Raw genomic sequence first — 18,184 nt, forward strand, 5'->3', positions numbered from 1 at the left:
ACTAGCCCAAATTATGTGTGATAAAGACAAACTGGAAAAATATACACCTTAGATGTTCTTTATCCATTCCCATTTGACAAGAGTATAGACATACCTCCTTTTCAAAGATGAGTTGAGCTACCTAAGTACAAAAAATGCTTTGGAACTACTAACTCCCAAGATCATTTGCCAGAATTTGGGGCCTTATCTATGGAGTTTATGTATAATTATACATATCCCATGTGCCTATTCATAAGGAGTCTAGGTGGTCAGGCTATGGAGTGGTTTTCACACTTGTCTCCTGGTATCAAAATGTTTGATGAGATTTCTAACCTATTTGTCCAACAATACTCTCACAACATACAACACCTAGTTAACATCTAAGACTTGCGTAACCTTAAACAAAAAGTTGGGGAACCTTTCGTCACATTCCTTCAGAGATGGAGACAACTTTACACCAATTATTCACAAAAGACTCCTGAGATTGAAAAGCTTGATATCTTCACTGATAACCTCCTACCTGATTTTGGGTATAGAGTTCAACTTCAAGGTCCACATACCTTTGAAGAAATGGTCACACAAGCTATCCATATAGAGGAATTCATGGTCAAAAAGTGTGAACTTACCCTTCAAAAGGACACCAAACAAGGGTCCACCTCTAACAAGGACAAACCCCAAGTATGTAAACAAAAATTGAGAGGTTGTAAATGAAGGGGTTGTTGAAAACATCACTCCTAAAGCTGCCAAGGTGGCATTCAATCTTACAAATAATCTCAAAATATCAAAGAATGTTGAGAAACCTCCTTCTAATAATAAGGTGTCTAGAAACAAACTGCAGGACACTTGGGTCTCACACCCAAAATGAGAGCATACACCTCTTGGTGAACCTTTGGATGTGGTCTATAAAACCTTGCTACAAAATAAGCTCATTTCTCCATTGGATAACTCTCAACCCACCATGGTGGAACAAAACCACATTTTGTGAATATCATCAAAACAAAGGTTAGAAAACTAGCAACTACATAAAATTACATCACAAAGTCAAGGACTTGATTAATTATGGTGACATTGTTGTGGATGGACATAAAAAGAACTCAAATCACTAGGCTTTCAAGGATCTATTCCCATCTTATGAGAAAGGAGAGAGATCAAAATCAAAACCTAACAATAAGGTCAATTATACATACTCTAATGATGATAATGTGATCAACATGTTTGAACCTATGGATTTTGACAACTATGACATTGTTACCATCAAGGGCAAGCAAGACAAGAAGAAACCTATGACACCATTTTTCTTAAGGGGCCCTACTTCCAACACATTTGACAAAAAATCATTGTAATCCTATGCTAACATTTTTACACATTCTCAAGCTAAGTTGGTTCTCAAAGGCTTGTGCCTTCTACTTTTGAGTTAGAACAAAACAGAGAAAAACCTCTTGGTGGTCCATCTGGCAAAGGTGCAAAACTTACAACAACTTCTGCAACCACTAGCTATAGTATCCTTAATTAGTTACAACAAACTGATGCTCAAATCATAATCTTTGAGCTACTCAAAATCTTGCCTGCCCATAGGCAGATTCTCGAAAAATCCCTCACTAAGGAAAATGTACCTCAAGATGTTGATCTTGAGATGTTCTAATCTATGGTAGGTCATCTAACCTCACCTTAGTATATGTCCTTCTCTGAGGAGGATGATGATTCACCTAGTCACCTACATAATCAACCTCTACACATTGATGTTGTGATACACTAGAAACACTTCCTACATGTGCTCATCAATAATGGAGCTAGTTTAAACATTGTCTCCACTACTTTTCTTAGGCAATTGGACTATTCTATAAAGTCCATTGATCCCTGTCGCAAGATCACTATCAAAGCGTATGATGAAGTCAAGAGAAAATCTTTATTTTTAGTGGTATTCCCTCTGTATGCTGGTCTTGTAGAAAGGGATGTCACTTGTCAGGTCCTTGACATTCCCTTGGCTTACAATATTCTACCAGGAAGACCATGGATACATGAGATGCATGTTGTGCCATCCACATACCATCAATGCATAAAATTCCCATTTCATGGCTCTAAATTCACCATACCTACAAGCACTAGCTATACCTATAACATGTTGAAATATGCTGAAAATTTTATACTTGCTATAGGGAATCTACAAACTATCATGATAACAAGCTAAAGCAAATTGAGTAGTCACTCAAGCTGAAGGAAACTAGAATGGGTGAATATTACATGGAATTGGTTCTGTCTTTGACATCTATTCCTAAGTCTCCCCATCATTATGGGAGATCATCTAAAGCAAACAAACCTTTCATGTTGACCCCTCAAACTAAGTTTGATGGTAATTTTGTGAAAGCTACTATTCCTCTTTAGGAGGAAGTTGAAAATAGAGCCATCATTGCATGGATTTATAAAGAGGAAACTCCAATTGACCTCACCGAATAGGCTCATGAAATTACTCCTAAGAAATATGGTTTAGGTCTTAGACTCATGAAACACTTTGGTTACAATGGAACTATTCCTATTGGATGTAACAAAAATGGTCAGATTGATCCTATCAAAGCAATAGCTTGAAGGAATCGAGACACATCTAGTCTAGGCTTCAAGAAGATTCCCTTCCATATAGGGTGTAAAAAATTGATACCAAAACCTAAGATTTCGTCCAAAAATGAGTTACCACTTGAGTCTAATGACCATGACAATGATTCTAATGATGAGGATCCTTATCCTTATATAATTCCCGATGACCAGGCTAAATCCATTGTAGAACTAGATGGTTTTGTACCATGTGTTAGTGCCATGAATGGTAATAGTGATTCTTTTGAGGATACTACTAGTTCACATCATACCCAACTAGAACAAGGAGAGTCTAGTCATGCTTTACACATTGAGTACCTTTGAAAAATTCTAGATGATGAAGGAGAGCTTGTTCCTATCACTGTTGGAGAATTCTATAGTCTATCTCCATGTAGTATAGATTCTCTAGAGTATTTATTTGACTCTCTCTCAGAAGCAACTATAGAAAAAGACATAGATCAACCTTATATCTTTGAAATCCTCCTTGAAGTAGGTAAATCATCTAGGGTTTAGTCGGATGAGTCCTATCCAACAAGTGTCCTTGAGTCTTTGATTCATGATGTTAGTGCTCAAAGGTGTTAGAACACACTTGTGGATGAAGCTTCTCTAGGTCTCAAATTTCTTGTCCATGCATTTAATAATTATACTATGAATGCACTTGAACTCAGCACATCTCTTTCACTTACCTATCCCAAGATCATAGACTGGAATGCTAATGCATCTAGTAGAGTCTTCACATTCACCAAGCATGTAGTGTCTCAACTTTTGGGATGCAAAGATAACTGCCAAGTAGGCCTTCTAAATGATACTATAATTCTTTCATAGGAGATCAGTGTGTAACTTAGATAGTAGATGGCTCTTTCCTTGTTATCGTTGTCTTCTTGAGCTAGCAAGATAACCATAGATGTCTCTATTGCTGAGATGTACAAAATAAGAGGCTTCCTATGAATAGAAGGTATGATGATCAGTGGATTAGCAAGGTATTGCTTTATCTATCTTAGGCTCTGATCACTATCTTACCTCCAATTATATTTCACACCTTTATGCTGAGTCTTGGTAAAAGGTTGCAATCTATTTTCCAGCTATGAGATGAATTTGTGAATGAATTGGAGTCTTCCTTGTAAGCCCCTCATCTGATTGATATTATGGGGCGGAGGCATATACATGATTACTTGCACTTTCTCTGGATCAACCTCAATTCCTTTTGCAGACACAATGTAGCCCAGTAATTTCCTTGATGTTATGCCAAATGCACACTTCTTAGGGTTAAGTCTCAGACTAAATTTTTCCATTCGATCTAGGATAGGTCCTAAATCTTGAAGGTGAGTGTGGAATTTTGTGCTCTTAACCAAGGTATCATCAACATAGTCCTCCATGGTCTTATGCATCATATCATGAAAAATTGTAGTGATCACTCTCTAATATGTAGCACTAGCATTTTTCAAGCCAAATGACATCATGTTCCAAAAGAAAGTTCCCCATGCACAAGTGAAAAAAATCTTTTCCTAATCTTTTGGTGCAATTTTGATCTGATTATAACTTGAAAAACCATCTATGAGTGAGTACATCTCATATCCTATCATCATATCTACTATCATATCAATGTTAGGGAGTGTAAAATCATACTTTGGACATGCTAGGTTTAGATCTCAAAAATCTATATAAACTTCGATAGATTTGTTGTGTTTGGAGACTGGAACAATGTTTGATATCCATTCTACATAATCAATAGCATGGATGAAACCAACTTTTAGTATCTTCTCCAATTCAGCTTTGATGAGCAATGCAACATGAGGATGCATTTTCCTATTTTTTTGTTTGATTGGTTCAATGCTTGGAGCAATAGACAAGTGATGCATAATGAGATCAAGATCTAATCTTGGCATATTTGAGTATGTCCATGCAAATTTTATCTTTCTCTCTTTGAAAAAGGCAATGAATTCCTCCTTTTCTTTTGGAGATAGCAACTGTGCAAGATGTATCATGTGAGGGTGCTATTCTATTCCTAAGTTGATCGACTATGTTGGTTCTATTAGCACTGATGATCTTTCCTAAAAAATGACTAGGAAGTGCATCAAATATCTCAGCCATAGGTGGCTCAAAGAGGTTTTCACCCTTGGATACATCTTTTATTTTTACTTTTTTAGGTTTTGACATTGCCACCATGTGGTTTTCACCATCAGACCTTGTATTTTTTTTATTTTTGATTATATGATTGAGATATTTGATGTTAGCTTCAGTCATATTGAACCTTTGTTCATTGGTGGAAGATGTTACTAGTTCAACATCATCCCAAAAGTTGAGACACTAAATGCTTGCCCATACTATATGACTAGTTGCTAAGATTGATCCATTGAAGTACTTACTCAGCAAAGCAACTCTAATTAGAAGATTTGCTAAATGGGTCATGATACTAAGAAAGATTGACATTTAGTATGTTGAATGAAAGGCTATCAAGGGAAAAGCGATTGCTGATTAGCTAGCAAAAGAACCAATGCAGAGTCTTCTCCTGCTGAACATTGATTTTCCTGATGAATCAATTTTGACACTCACACATCAAACTTGGGTGATGTTCTTTGATGGTTCTTTTACACAATAGGGATCCAGTGCTATGTTATTTTTCATAGCACCATAGAGGTATTCACTTCCTAAAGGGTACAAGATTCTATTTCCTTGTATGAACAATATTGTAGAATATGAAGCTCTCATTAATGGCATGAAGAATGTAGTTGAATGGAGAGTTGATCAGTTGAACATCTTTGGTGATTCACAGCTCATAATCAACTAGGTTAGTGATGTATATCAGATGAAAGATGAGAAATTGATCCTTTATAAACACATGGTGGATTATCTAAAGAAATACTTTTCTCATATCACTTTTCAACAAGTTCCTTGAGCAAAAAATAAAGTGGCTGATGCCATGGCTACTCTTGCTTCCTTGTTATAGATGCTAGAGAATGATCTCTAACATGAGTTCCTAGTGGAAACATTACTCTACTCTACCTATGATACTCTTGAATCTCAAATGATTTTTTCTATTGTAGGACATGATTCATCCCACTATCACCACATCTACTCCTATCTATGTGATTAAACCATTATGGATGGTCTAACCCAAAATGAAAAACATAACCTTATCTGCAATGTTTTAAGGTATGCCATTATTGTTGATGACTTGTTTAGGGGAGGTCTCGACAGAACACTCCTTAGGTGTCTAGAACCTAATGAGTCTAAACACACTTTAATCAATTTTTGTGAGGACATTTGTGGATCTCACTCAAATGGCCTAACACTAGCTCATAAACTTATTAGAGTTGGTTACTATTGGCCGAGTATGGAGCAAGAGGTAATCAAGTATGTCAAGTCCTATAAACAATGCCAACTCCATGGGAATTTGATTCATGCTCTAGATAGGGAGCTGATTCCATCTATCACACTATGGCCATTCCAACAATAGGCATTTGATCTTGTGGGTCAAATTCACCTTTCTTCTTCAAATGGACATACATTCATTATTACAACGATAGACTACTTCACTAAGTGGGTAGAGGTAGTACCTCTCTCTATAGAAAATGGAAAAACTATAGCTCTATTCATCACAAATTGCATCATATGTAGATATGGTGTACCTTCCTCCATTATTACTGAAAATGGAGGACTTTTTAAAAACAAGGATCTTAAGGAGTTATGCAAAAAATTCAGAATTACGCAACACTAGTCTTCTATCTACTACCCTCAAGGTAATGGTTAGGTAGAAGCATCCAACAAGGAAATCCTTAAGATCTTATATCACATAGTTAGCAAATATGGAATGGACTAGCACCTTTAGATTAATTGAACTTTATGGGCTTACAAAACAAGTAATTAGAACTCTAACAGGTACAACACCCTTTGCTTTAGTCTATGGAGTGGATGTTGTGCTACCAATTGAGGTAGAGATCCCTACTCTGAGAATTTTCATGAAGGGCCTCATTACTAATGATGACTATAGAATATCTTGAATTCAAGAGTTAGTATTGTTAGATGAACATCAACAAGTGGCATGTGATCATCTTTGAGCTTATCAATAGCATATGTTTAGAAGTTACAATAAGAAAGTAAAGTCATGTGAATTCCAACTAGGTGATCTCGTCCTGAGAGAAAACCATAACAATCAATAACAAAGGGTACAAAAGGGGAAGTTTAAACCCAACTTGCTTGGTCCCTACATAGTCACTGTAGTGTTTAGATTTGGTACTTACCAACATTCTACAACCAAGGGAGAGGTATTGAAGGAGCCATCAACACTCTTCACCTAAAGTGGTTCTATAGCTAATTTGATCTCAAAAGCTCTCTATATATACTTAAATGTCCTAAAAAAATTCTAAATTTTTTTAAAAGTCAAGAAAAAAATCATTACCTTGGTGAATACCTAGCAAATAGATGCCTTGGTAATACCAAAAAAAAGAAAATGGAAAATACAAAAAATACAAAAAAAGAGAAAAAGAGAAAAATACAAAAAATTGAAACAGGAAAAAAGTGCTATCAATGAAAACCTAGCAAACAAACATCATGGTAGCAAAAAAAGAATCTCTACCAAGAAGGTGAAAACTTGGTAAACAGGTGCCTCTTGTTCCCTATGCTATATCTTACAGCACATCTTCTGGCTCATGTACAATTTCTTTCCTACTTTAGGTTGCTAATTTTACTCATATATCCATGGATTGAATCTTGTCATAACTTAAGGGAAACACCCTACAGTGTTGTAGGAATCTCTCATGATAGTCACCAATTGTGTTAACTGCATCTGCCTACTATCGCTAGCATCACTTTTTGAGATTTCTCTAATGGATTATCTCTTTCATGATAGTTACTAGTTGTCCTAACTATGTCTACCTACTATCGCTAGTGTCATTTTTTGAGATTCCTCTCATGGATAATCTCTCTCACAATAGTCACTTGTTGTCCTAATTGCATCTGCCTACTATTTCTAGTGCAACTTTTTGAGATTCCTCTCATGGATAATCTCTTTTGCAATAGTCACCAGTTGTCCTAATTACATCTGCCTACTATCACTAGTGTCACTTTTGAGATTCCTCTCATGGAAAATCTCTCTTGTGTTAGTCATCAGTTGCTCTAACTACATCTGCCTACTATCACTTCTATCACTTTTTGAGATTCCTCTAATGGAAGATCTCTCTCTCATGTTAGTCACCAGTTGTTCTAATTGTGTCTCTCTACTGTTGTTGACTTCCTACCAAGGTTCTTCTTATTGAAGATTCCTCTTTGACTTTAGTCACCAGCTATTCTAATTGTGTTTGTCTACTATTGTTACCTTACTGAAGAGATTTCTTTCAAACATGTTCTGAATATTGAAACTTGACATCAATCCTATAACTCAAAAATTGAACTCAAACTGATGAAATTTTTGGAATATGTTGAGCTTTTCTTTGTTTTTTTTTCTTTTTTCTTTATTATGTCTCTTTGAGTAACTCAATGATGTCATTTTTGACTAGAGAAGTGAGGACTAGGGGCATGATCTTTTCTTTGTTTTTTGTTTGTGGTTTAGTTCCAATGATCTGGAGCATCCCTATAGTAGGGGTGTCCACTATAAGATCCTTCATCTCATATTGGATGGCCGTGTGTACCTCAACTCCTTTTATATGGACTCTTCTTTCAAGTTGGTTTTTTCCTTGCTTGTTGGAGTGAATTCGCTATGTTATGGTAAATACTAATACTCATCCTGCTAAGTGAACGTATGGGTCACTATGAGTACATCAAGCACATTTCTATCTTAGGTTATGAACACAAGGGTTGTTGTAGATAGAATACTTACTGATTAGTTAGCATAAGAAGGATCTATCATGTGTTTGGTGTGTCTATACACAAGAAACATTCTAGTCATCTAAGAATTTATGCTTTGATGCTTATGTTAGCTTGCTACATTAAAATAGACAAGTATTCTGGTCATTCTAGCTTCTTATGCCTTGAATGCTTACATTTAATCCTGACAAACCTAGAACATGTGTCATATTCATATTCTCATGATTGAAATTTCAGTGGGAATTGAATGACATGTGGTATTTATCTAAATTCTTAGTGATGATAATTGTCAAAGTTTGGTAACCAGACCTAGGGCTGCATCTAGCTTAGGGTTTGCATCTAGTATAAGCTTGCATTGCATAAGTACATGGTTTGATGATTAATTCACTTACATCCCTTTGTGATGAGGGATTTTTGGTTTCTTTAAAGTATCATGCTTCTTTACAGTTGCACAAGTGTTTGGTTCTTTGGTTCATCCTCTCGCTCCTCAATGGATACATGTCACTATCAACAAAAACATGAGACACTACATGAGATGTTAGTCCAATTAAATTTTTCATTTCATACATAATTTCATACTCCATATCATATACACTACATTCATATATCAAAAGAAATTTTCGTTCATACAGCACATCATATTTATATTTCATAATCATAACATAAAATATCTCATGTACATCAAATTAAAAGATAGAAAGTGACACATCCAAATAGTACTTGACTCAAAATCTCTCTCTCTCTCTCTCTCTCTCTCTCTCTCTCACACACACACACACACACACACACACACACACACACATATCAAAGGGGTACATTAAGGAAAAAAAAAGGGCATTTCTTGAGTGCTATTAATAAAAAATGGTACAAAATGGTGCTGGCACACCAATGGATCTAGAGCCAAATAAAAATTAGAATCAAAAGTATCTAACTCTCTTCTTCCCCCTCACCTCCTAGTGGTGGTGGAGGAGAAGGAGGGGGAGGAGGCATCTTAGGTCTCGTGGCTAGTTGTGCACCTCCCAACTCTCGTGCATGCTATGAAAATTGAGGCACCTACTCAGCCTCATTCGGTACAACTACCACATAAGCTACAAAATAATATGTAGCTCTAGTTGACTGTAGTTGGATCTTGTCTTGCTACTACTCAGATCTCTACTCTGCCCTCTACAACACTAGCTCTAGCTATCGCTATAAATCACAGATCTCTCAATCCCACTCTACTATCTAGGCATCCCTAACAACAACTTGTATGTGAAGATCTCCTAGCTACCACTATGTAGTATGTATCTTCTCTCTTGCTCTCTTTAAAGAATCCTACATATTTGTCAAGAGATCTCCACCCTGGGCTCCCATAACAGGTTGATCCTACATCTCCTCGTCTTCCTACTCAACTCTTTGCTACTACTTTGTCTAAGGCTTCTATCATTGCCTCTCACCTATCCTACTCCTGCTAGCATTAGGGTTCACTCCAAACTACTATGGAGGAATCTGCACCTATTGGGTCCTATGTCTCACCCTCTCCTACTATGGTTTCTTTGGTGGTGCCTGAGGAGCCTGCACTAGCTGTGTGGGAGCCACCATCCCCATTGGATCTATAAAGCATCCAGGAAGGGATGACTTGCAAAATATGCTTGGTAAGTTGGTGTCATCCCTCCATCCACTACCTTTGGTTGGTAGTCCCACTGTGCCACAACCATGTTGTGCATATCGATCATAGACCTCCTATGATCTAACCTCTACGACTACTCATGTCCAAATCTCTCACCAATTATGCATACAAGTAGTACTCCTAGAAGATGTCGTAAGGACACCCATACTAATGCCACATGCAAGTAAATGGAAATCTCTCCACTATCTATATAGATTGACCTATCAGTGGTTGTGATGCAAACATATAATTCATCTCCTGGGGCACATGATCTGAGTCCTTAGTCTCTCTCCAAGGCCACCATACAATGGATACCAAGTCATCAAGACATGCTTTCCACTACTTAGTCTTCCCTAGAGTTGTTTAGGTAAGCTAGCCTCTATATCTAAAAATATAGGGCTCCATCGATTATCTTTCATCCTAAAAAATGGACCTCATAATAGGCAGATACTCCCATGCCAAGATCTGAAGGACATAGACCCTGGTAGCCATGCTCTTCCTCTCGTGATACACTATCTTGTGCATCTCATGATACTTTTGTGTAAGCATGAACTATCCCCACCCATATCTCTTTGGGGTCTTTAACATCCTCTGGAGAGTCTTGCCCCATCCACACTTTAATCTATGTTGGCCTATGTCAGACATAGGGAAACAACTAATGAAAATCCCCCAAAATAATGCTAATCTATGAGTGGCACCATATGTATGCATGAGCTCATTCCATGTGATAGCTCTGCCTATAATTAGGTCCTATTGAAAGATGGTTTGCAACACGTCTATACCCAATCACAAAAATTGTCTCATAGACTGCTCTTGGCCGATGGAAAGGGATCCTCAATATCTAGTAGATGTCCTCTAGGGTAATAGTTATCTCATCTCTAAATAGAAATGCTCCACTAGTGCAGTCAATAGGCTATGATTCACCAAAATTGGTGGAATCCAACATAGATATGATAACCCCAATATATCAATATGTGCCATTAGCATCATCAAGCTGCTACAACAAAGCTTGATATGGTGGATAATGAGATCGAAATCCAATATCATCAAAGGTAACCTACACACACAAATAAATACAATAACCAAACAATTAATCTTCACTTGGCAAATGAATACGACAAAAATAAGCATAAAAATTGCAATTAAAAAATCAAAATTTAAGCTTTAAAACTTGTAAAGAGGACTAGGATCTTGTGCAAAATAGTAAGTCTCATGTGAGATTGTACATCTTTATGCAAGGAAAAAATTCTTCACACAAAAATTGATTAATCACTCAATGAAGAACACCCAATATTTAGGGTTCCTCATGCAACATATAGGCATCTCCCATGTGAGAACACCCACCAAACCTAGAAAAGAAGTACAAGCTTGGTACTTCCTCATGTGAGGAGAGACATCCTCACATGAGAACTAACATGGCACCTTTTTAAAAAGCCCTAAAATATGCTAAAAATACCTTGTAAAGCATCAAAAACTTAATGTCGGGCAAGGTTATTGACTACTCACTGAATGCCCATAGTCTATCGATCGGTTGTGTCATTGGGAGTGCTCAAATCAATGAAAAGACACGGGGACCACTATTTTTGCCTCATAGCTCTCTTCTTCACTAAAGTCAAAAGTGAAAATGATTTGAAAATGACCTTGTGGGCCCTTATATAGGTTTTGACCTAATTCTACAAAGTAGTCTAATTTGTGCAAAAATCACCCCCTGGCTAATTTGACCATTCTAAATCCATTTTCAGGATCAAATTCAAAATTTGACATACTTAAGTAGCTCTAAAATGCATTTTAAAATTTGAGGATAGATGTGATTGAATGCTTGTGCAGCCCAAATTTTTTGATACTTTATGAATCTTGTAATCTTTTCAAATGATAATTCCTTCAAATTTTCTAAATTTTTTTAGAAAAAGTCAACTAATGTCAACTTTGGTCAACCTTTGTTCAAACTTGGTCTTTTGGATCTCAAAATCACTTTGAATTGCCTCTGAATTTTTTGCTGATTGTTTTGATCTCTTCTATAATCTTTTCAACCTTTGATTTCTTCTGTATCTCTTGATATACTACTCTTTATGATATTTCTGGTCTGTCATCTTTTAGTTTTGCTCCCTAGGGAGAAAGATGATTACATCATTAAATCTAGCTTCAACTCAATCTAAATCTTATGTCCTCATCACTCAGGGCATCTTATCACATGGGGCATCTTTTTCCCCTCTATCTGGCATGATTTTTGATCTATCTCATCTTTTCATTAGTTGATCACATCTTATAGAAATCTTTATTAGAGTTTGATGGACAGGTATCAAGATAATGTAAACCTTAACTCTTGAGGATCAAGCCTCATTATGGTGATGATTCTATGTGTCATGGTTCGATCTTTTTATCTTTTATCAATCTAGGTATCTAGGTGTTATATCTAGATCCCTTAAGGTTAAGCTCCATTCTAGAGATAATCTTTAGAAGCTTATTAATCCAGGTATCTAGGTGTTCTATATAGATCCCTTAAGGTTAAGCTCTATTTTGGAGATAATCTTTAAAAGCTTATTAATCTAGGTATCTAGGTGTTCTACTTGGATCCCTTAAAATTAAGCTCTATTTTGGAGATAATCTTTAAAAGCTTATCAATCCAGGTATCTAGGTGTTCTATTTGGATCCCTTAAGATTAAGCTCCATTCTGGAGATAATTTTTAAAAGCTTATAAATCTAGGTATCTAGGTGCTCTATCTGGAAACCTTAAGATTAAGCTCTATTCTAGAGATAATCTATAAAAGCTTGTCATCTTGGTATCTAGGTGTTCTATCTAGATCCCCTAATGTTAAGCTTTGTTTTGGAGATAACCTTTAAAAGCTTATCAATTGGTCTCCATGTCATCAATTATAAAATCAATCTCATTTCTTGATCTACACATCATACCTCTAATTTTCTTTAAATCAAATGTGTTGCTCATACATTCATTCAAAGAGGGAAAAAATGTAATACCCCAAAATTGGAACATTTCCATGTTAACCAATTCTAGTCTATTTGATCAACCCTAAAGTCCTATGTCACTAGGCAATTCTCACTACTTGACTTAATTGTCAGATGTAGAAAACCCTAATCTGCATTAATCACACTATTTATTTAATTCCTAAAGTATTGAATCAAATTAGCTACATTAAACCTATTGATTAGATTTAATTTAATATAATTTTTTCATACTTTAATTAAATTAAATTACTTCTTTAGCTAATTTTCTAAGGAATTAAATTTATTTAATTTAATAATATTCTTATTTTAATTGCTGGGTTTATTTACTCAATTAATTAAAATATGCATTTATGAAGTCATATCTCCTTTTACTAAATTAAATAATCTCTTCAAATCCTCTCTTCAATTTCGAAATGGAAGCTGTAAGTGGACTATCTCTCAAATTGGAATTAATTTAGTTAACTTGTTCTCAAACTCATGTGAAGCTTAGATAACTACTCATCACACTCAAATATGAAATAGTTAACTTCATCTGCACAAGGAAGTTTCCATTTCAACTGAATGTCATATTCAATCTTAACTATTCATTTTGATTGATCTTGACCATTGGTTGATTCTAGAATTCTATTTAAGAGTCTTTCAAATCCTCGTTACAGAGGTTGAATGTTTTATGCATTGAATTTCTATCAAAATACTTACTTATTGTGCTCATATTTCCATATCTTTCTTACTTTCTAGAATTTTAAATATCATTTAGCTTAATGAATGCATACATATAGATTGAATGTTATTTCTTATTCCTATATTAATACTTGCACTTCATATAGATTAATTGCACTATCATATAGCTGCATGAATCCTTCATTCTAGAGGTCTAGTTGCCCACTTCTTAGTGTGAGAGAAAGGAAAAATCCTTCTAGTTAGAAGGAAATAGGTTGCACTATTGGATTATTTGGATGAACAATTCAATGTTCATTCTGGGATGATCTCTTAGGTAATGACCATGTTGAAGTGTGTGTTAGGATTAGAGGCCCACAATTCATGCATATAAGAAGGATTTTCTTTATTTAATGGGAAGATGGACCGTGAACTTGTGATGGAATGGGTTGAAGGGATGGAAAACCACTTTGAGTGTGAGGGGGTCACTGAAGAACAAAAGGTCAAGGTAGCCAAATATAGGTTGAGAGGATCAACAGTAACCTGGTGGAAGTATCTCCAAGAAGAAAGGGATAAGATGGGAAAGAAAACTAAGGTAAAGGAACAATACCTACTTGAAGACTACAAAATTCAATACACAAGAAGAGGAAAATCTTAAAGAAAAAAGATATGGATGTAGAAACATATAGTGAGGAATTTTAGAAGTTATGTTTGAAATTAGGGACTCAAGAAGAAGAACCTATTAAGGTGGCTAGGTATCTAAGTGGGTTGAAGTGGAATGTACAAGAAGAGATCAACCTATGGACACATAAAATAATCCATAGATATTTCTAATTGGCATTGAAAGTGGAAGAAAAGAATAAGAAGAAATCTGACACCAACGTTAGAGGCAGAGATGGTAGGAACCAAAGAGATTATGATAGTAGAGGTTCATACTCAAGAATCCAATAGGAAACTAAGTGGTATGATAAAAAACAAGGGAATTCCAATAGAGGAATTTTTAGTAGGGGAAGAAGCTCTAACAATGGTGGAAGAGGAAGGAGAAAAAAACAAGTTAGATGATCCTACTTTGTAACCATTAAGTTCTCTAATTGCAACCAAATGGGACACCTTGCATATAAATTCCCAGAGAAAGGCTCCAACTCCCAAGGGAGTGTAAAAAGGGTCAATTACATACAAGAAGAATCTAATAGTAGTAACAAACCATCTGTAGTACCCTTAGAATTAAAACAAGGGGAAATCTAATGACAAGAAGGACACTAATTACTTAGAAATAATAAAGGAAGAACCAAGCCAAAGAAGTGATATATTTAGAGTGAAGTGCAAGATAATGTTAAAGTGGGTAAGGTCATCATAGATTTAGGTTCTATAGATAACATCACATTAGAGGAGGTAGCTAGAAAACTAAATATGAAAATAATTCCACATAGTAATACTTATAAGATTACATGGCTTAACAAGGGGCAACATGTTCTTCTAAGTGGACAAGAATGTGTTGAATTATCAATAGGAAGGTATAAGAATGATGTGTTATGTGACATTTTACCTATGATGAATGTCACCTTCTACTAGGAAGGCCATGGAATTTTGATAGACAAGCAATGCATGATGGAGCCAAGAATGCATACTCCTTCAAGAAAGAGGGTTTCACATTCAAGATCCAATTCTTAATAGAAGAAGGAGAGGTGAAATCTCCAAGTCCTAATTTCCTCATGGTGGGAGAAAAGAATTTATTTTAGACCTTTGCAAAAGGATAAGGAGTAGGGTTTTCCCTAGTGTTGAAGCCTAAACAAGAATTAGTTAATAAGGTAGGAAAGAAAACAAAGCTACTTAAAGAAGTACAAGGGTATTTTTAATGATAGAAAACATGGTACCCTTCCTCCTTAGAGACATGTTATCCATCAAGTTGACTTTATCCTAGGAGCCATCCTTCCTAATGCTACCTATAAAATGACCCCTCAACAAAATGAGGAAATTGCCAAACAAATCCAAGAACTCTAAGACCAAGGCCTAATGAGGAAAAGTATAAGCCCTTGTGTTGTGCCTATTGTTTTACTACCTAATAGGGGGTTGGGGGCGGGGTGGACTTGGAGACTTTGTACTAATTGAAGAGCCATAAATAGGATCTCCATTAGTTATAGGTTCGTAATACCTAGGATTGAAGACCTAATGAAATGTTTAAGGGAAGCATGATAATTTTCCAAGATAGTGTTGACAATTGGATATATGTAGTGATGTAATTATTTTCGTTAATGGAAACACATTATGTACATGTTGTAGAAAACCTCATAAATAAAGATACCTAGTTTTTGGTACTCAGAAAATTGTCTAAGTATGAAACTAGTTTACAACAGTGTGTTGTTTTGATGTATAACTTGTTAATATGATGTTATCTATGAGAGAGAGGTTAAAGGAATTAGTATTCATATTGATGATGATGTCTATAACCTCAAAAATTAGTATAAATAGTATAGAAAAGAGATATTCACTATTTACTAGTGAACAGAACAATGAAATTAAAGGCAAAGGAATTATTTTGTTTACAAAATAATTACTTGACCAATTAGGGCCAACGTCCTAGATGTTTATTGTAAGTTGTAAAAGTATACTTAGCAAAAATTTGTGTAAAGGCATGGTATTTATACAAAGAATATCTTGCGAGATTAAGTGTGCATTGTGATGTGAAAAGTGATATGCAAACTTTTTGTGAAGTGATAAATGTGAATTTTTTGAGAACTTGATTTTGTGATACAAGATCAAGCTAAGGTCATAGATTAGCTAGAAATAAGGTACATCATCTATATACTTGAGGATTAATTACCTTTTTGGGTAGTGAGGTCTTTTTGTAATTGGAAGTGCATATTTAGGCAATGAGCTCTTCTTGCATGCATTGTACTACAACTCCTAATAGGGTTGGACTCTCCTAACAAGGATTCAAAGTCTTCTAATAGGGACTCTTATATACTGAATCCTTTTATAGGCTCATAACCTGGTCCATCCTCTAACAAGGAACATCTATATTAGTGGATCATCTAGTGGGTGTCATCCCCAATGGGTTTTTCCCTTGGTGAAGGTTTGCCTAGTTAACAAAATACAGTGTTATGAGTTCTCTTTATGCATGGTTATTATTATTGTTCAACATTACTTGTTTACTTTCTTATGCATGGTTCAAAGTAATAAATAATATCCAATTGGCAAAATGTTTTTGCAGAATACTGATTCACCCCCCCCCCCCCCCCCCTCAGTATTCCCTTTTTCTAGCAATTGGTATCAAATCATAGTTACTCAAAAGAGGCTTAACAACTTGAGTAAGATCCCTATGGATATGAAATAGTTGATGAAGAACCCTAAAGAGGCACTTGAACAAATATATCTCCTTACTGAAGAAAGAGATAATTTGAAAGATAGATATGAAGACTCCAAAGTATAAATTGGACAACTAAAGGACAAGATTAAACATCTTAAATCCAAGCTTGAATTTCTAATCTAAACCTAATGATGATGAATATTCAAAACTGAAAATAGAGTACAAGATCTTGGAGCATGAATTGAAAGTTACCAATCTAAAGTTATGTTTGAAGAATGATCCTAGCAAAGTTGAATATGATTTGAAGACTAAAAATTTAGATCTTAGAGAGACTCTAGTGAAGAAGACATCTAAAGTTGAAACATTAAAAGAAAATCATGAATAACTTCATAACTACAACACTATTGTGAAAGGTGAACTAACTTAGAGAAAGCTATAGCTTAAAAAGCTTTATAGTAGTAGAGATAATCTAAATGAATCAATTTAATATAGAGACCCACCTATGATAAGATTGGTCTTGGTTACTTATTTAACATGTCTGCCAAGAAACCTAAAAGTGGATCAGATCTAAAAGAGAAAGACAAATATGATGATAAGATTAAATCCAATCAATTTTTTGATGAATCCAAAGAAGTTGGACAAGAAATGGAAATTGAGAAATTAGATCAACCTAAGAAAGTGGAATCCCCTAAGGAAACTAGGTATGAATTTAGAGGTAAGTGTTTTTCATGTAATAAAATTAGTCATATGAAAAGGGATTGCAAAAATAATTCATTTAATCATGTTACAAAATTTTACTATCATAATTGTCATGGTATTGGTCATAATGCAATTGATTGTAGGAAACCTAAATATGACAATGATAGAAGAAATAGTAGAATATCTAAAAATACTAACCCTGTAGATAGAAGAAGAGCTAATGAAAGGATATCAAGAGAAAGAAGAACTCATAAAGAAAGAAAGCAGATAATGTGTTATAAGTCTAAAAACTTTGGACACATAGCCTAGAATTGTCAAGCACCTATTGATCAACAGAATCCTAGAAGCAGAACCCCAGTATGTCAATAATGCAAAAAATTCAAACATACAACAAAGTAATACAAAATGGACATAAGGAACAATGGAAGGAACTTTAAAAATGATAGAAGGAATCATGAAATAAACTTTGAAAATAGAAGAAACAATGAAAGAAACTTTGGAAATGATAGAAAGAATCATGAAAGAAACTTTGGAAATAGAAG

Source organism: Cupressus sempervirens, chromosome 5, assembly GCF_028749045.1.
Source record: "Cupressus sempervirens isolate cs-2001-9-10 chromosome 5, ASM2874904v1, whole genome shotgun sequence".
Lineage (NCBI taxonomy): Eukaryota > Viridiplantae > Streptophyta > Pinopsida > Cupressales > Cupressaceae > Cupressus > Cupressus sempervirens.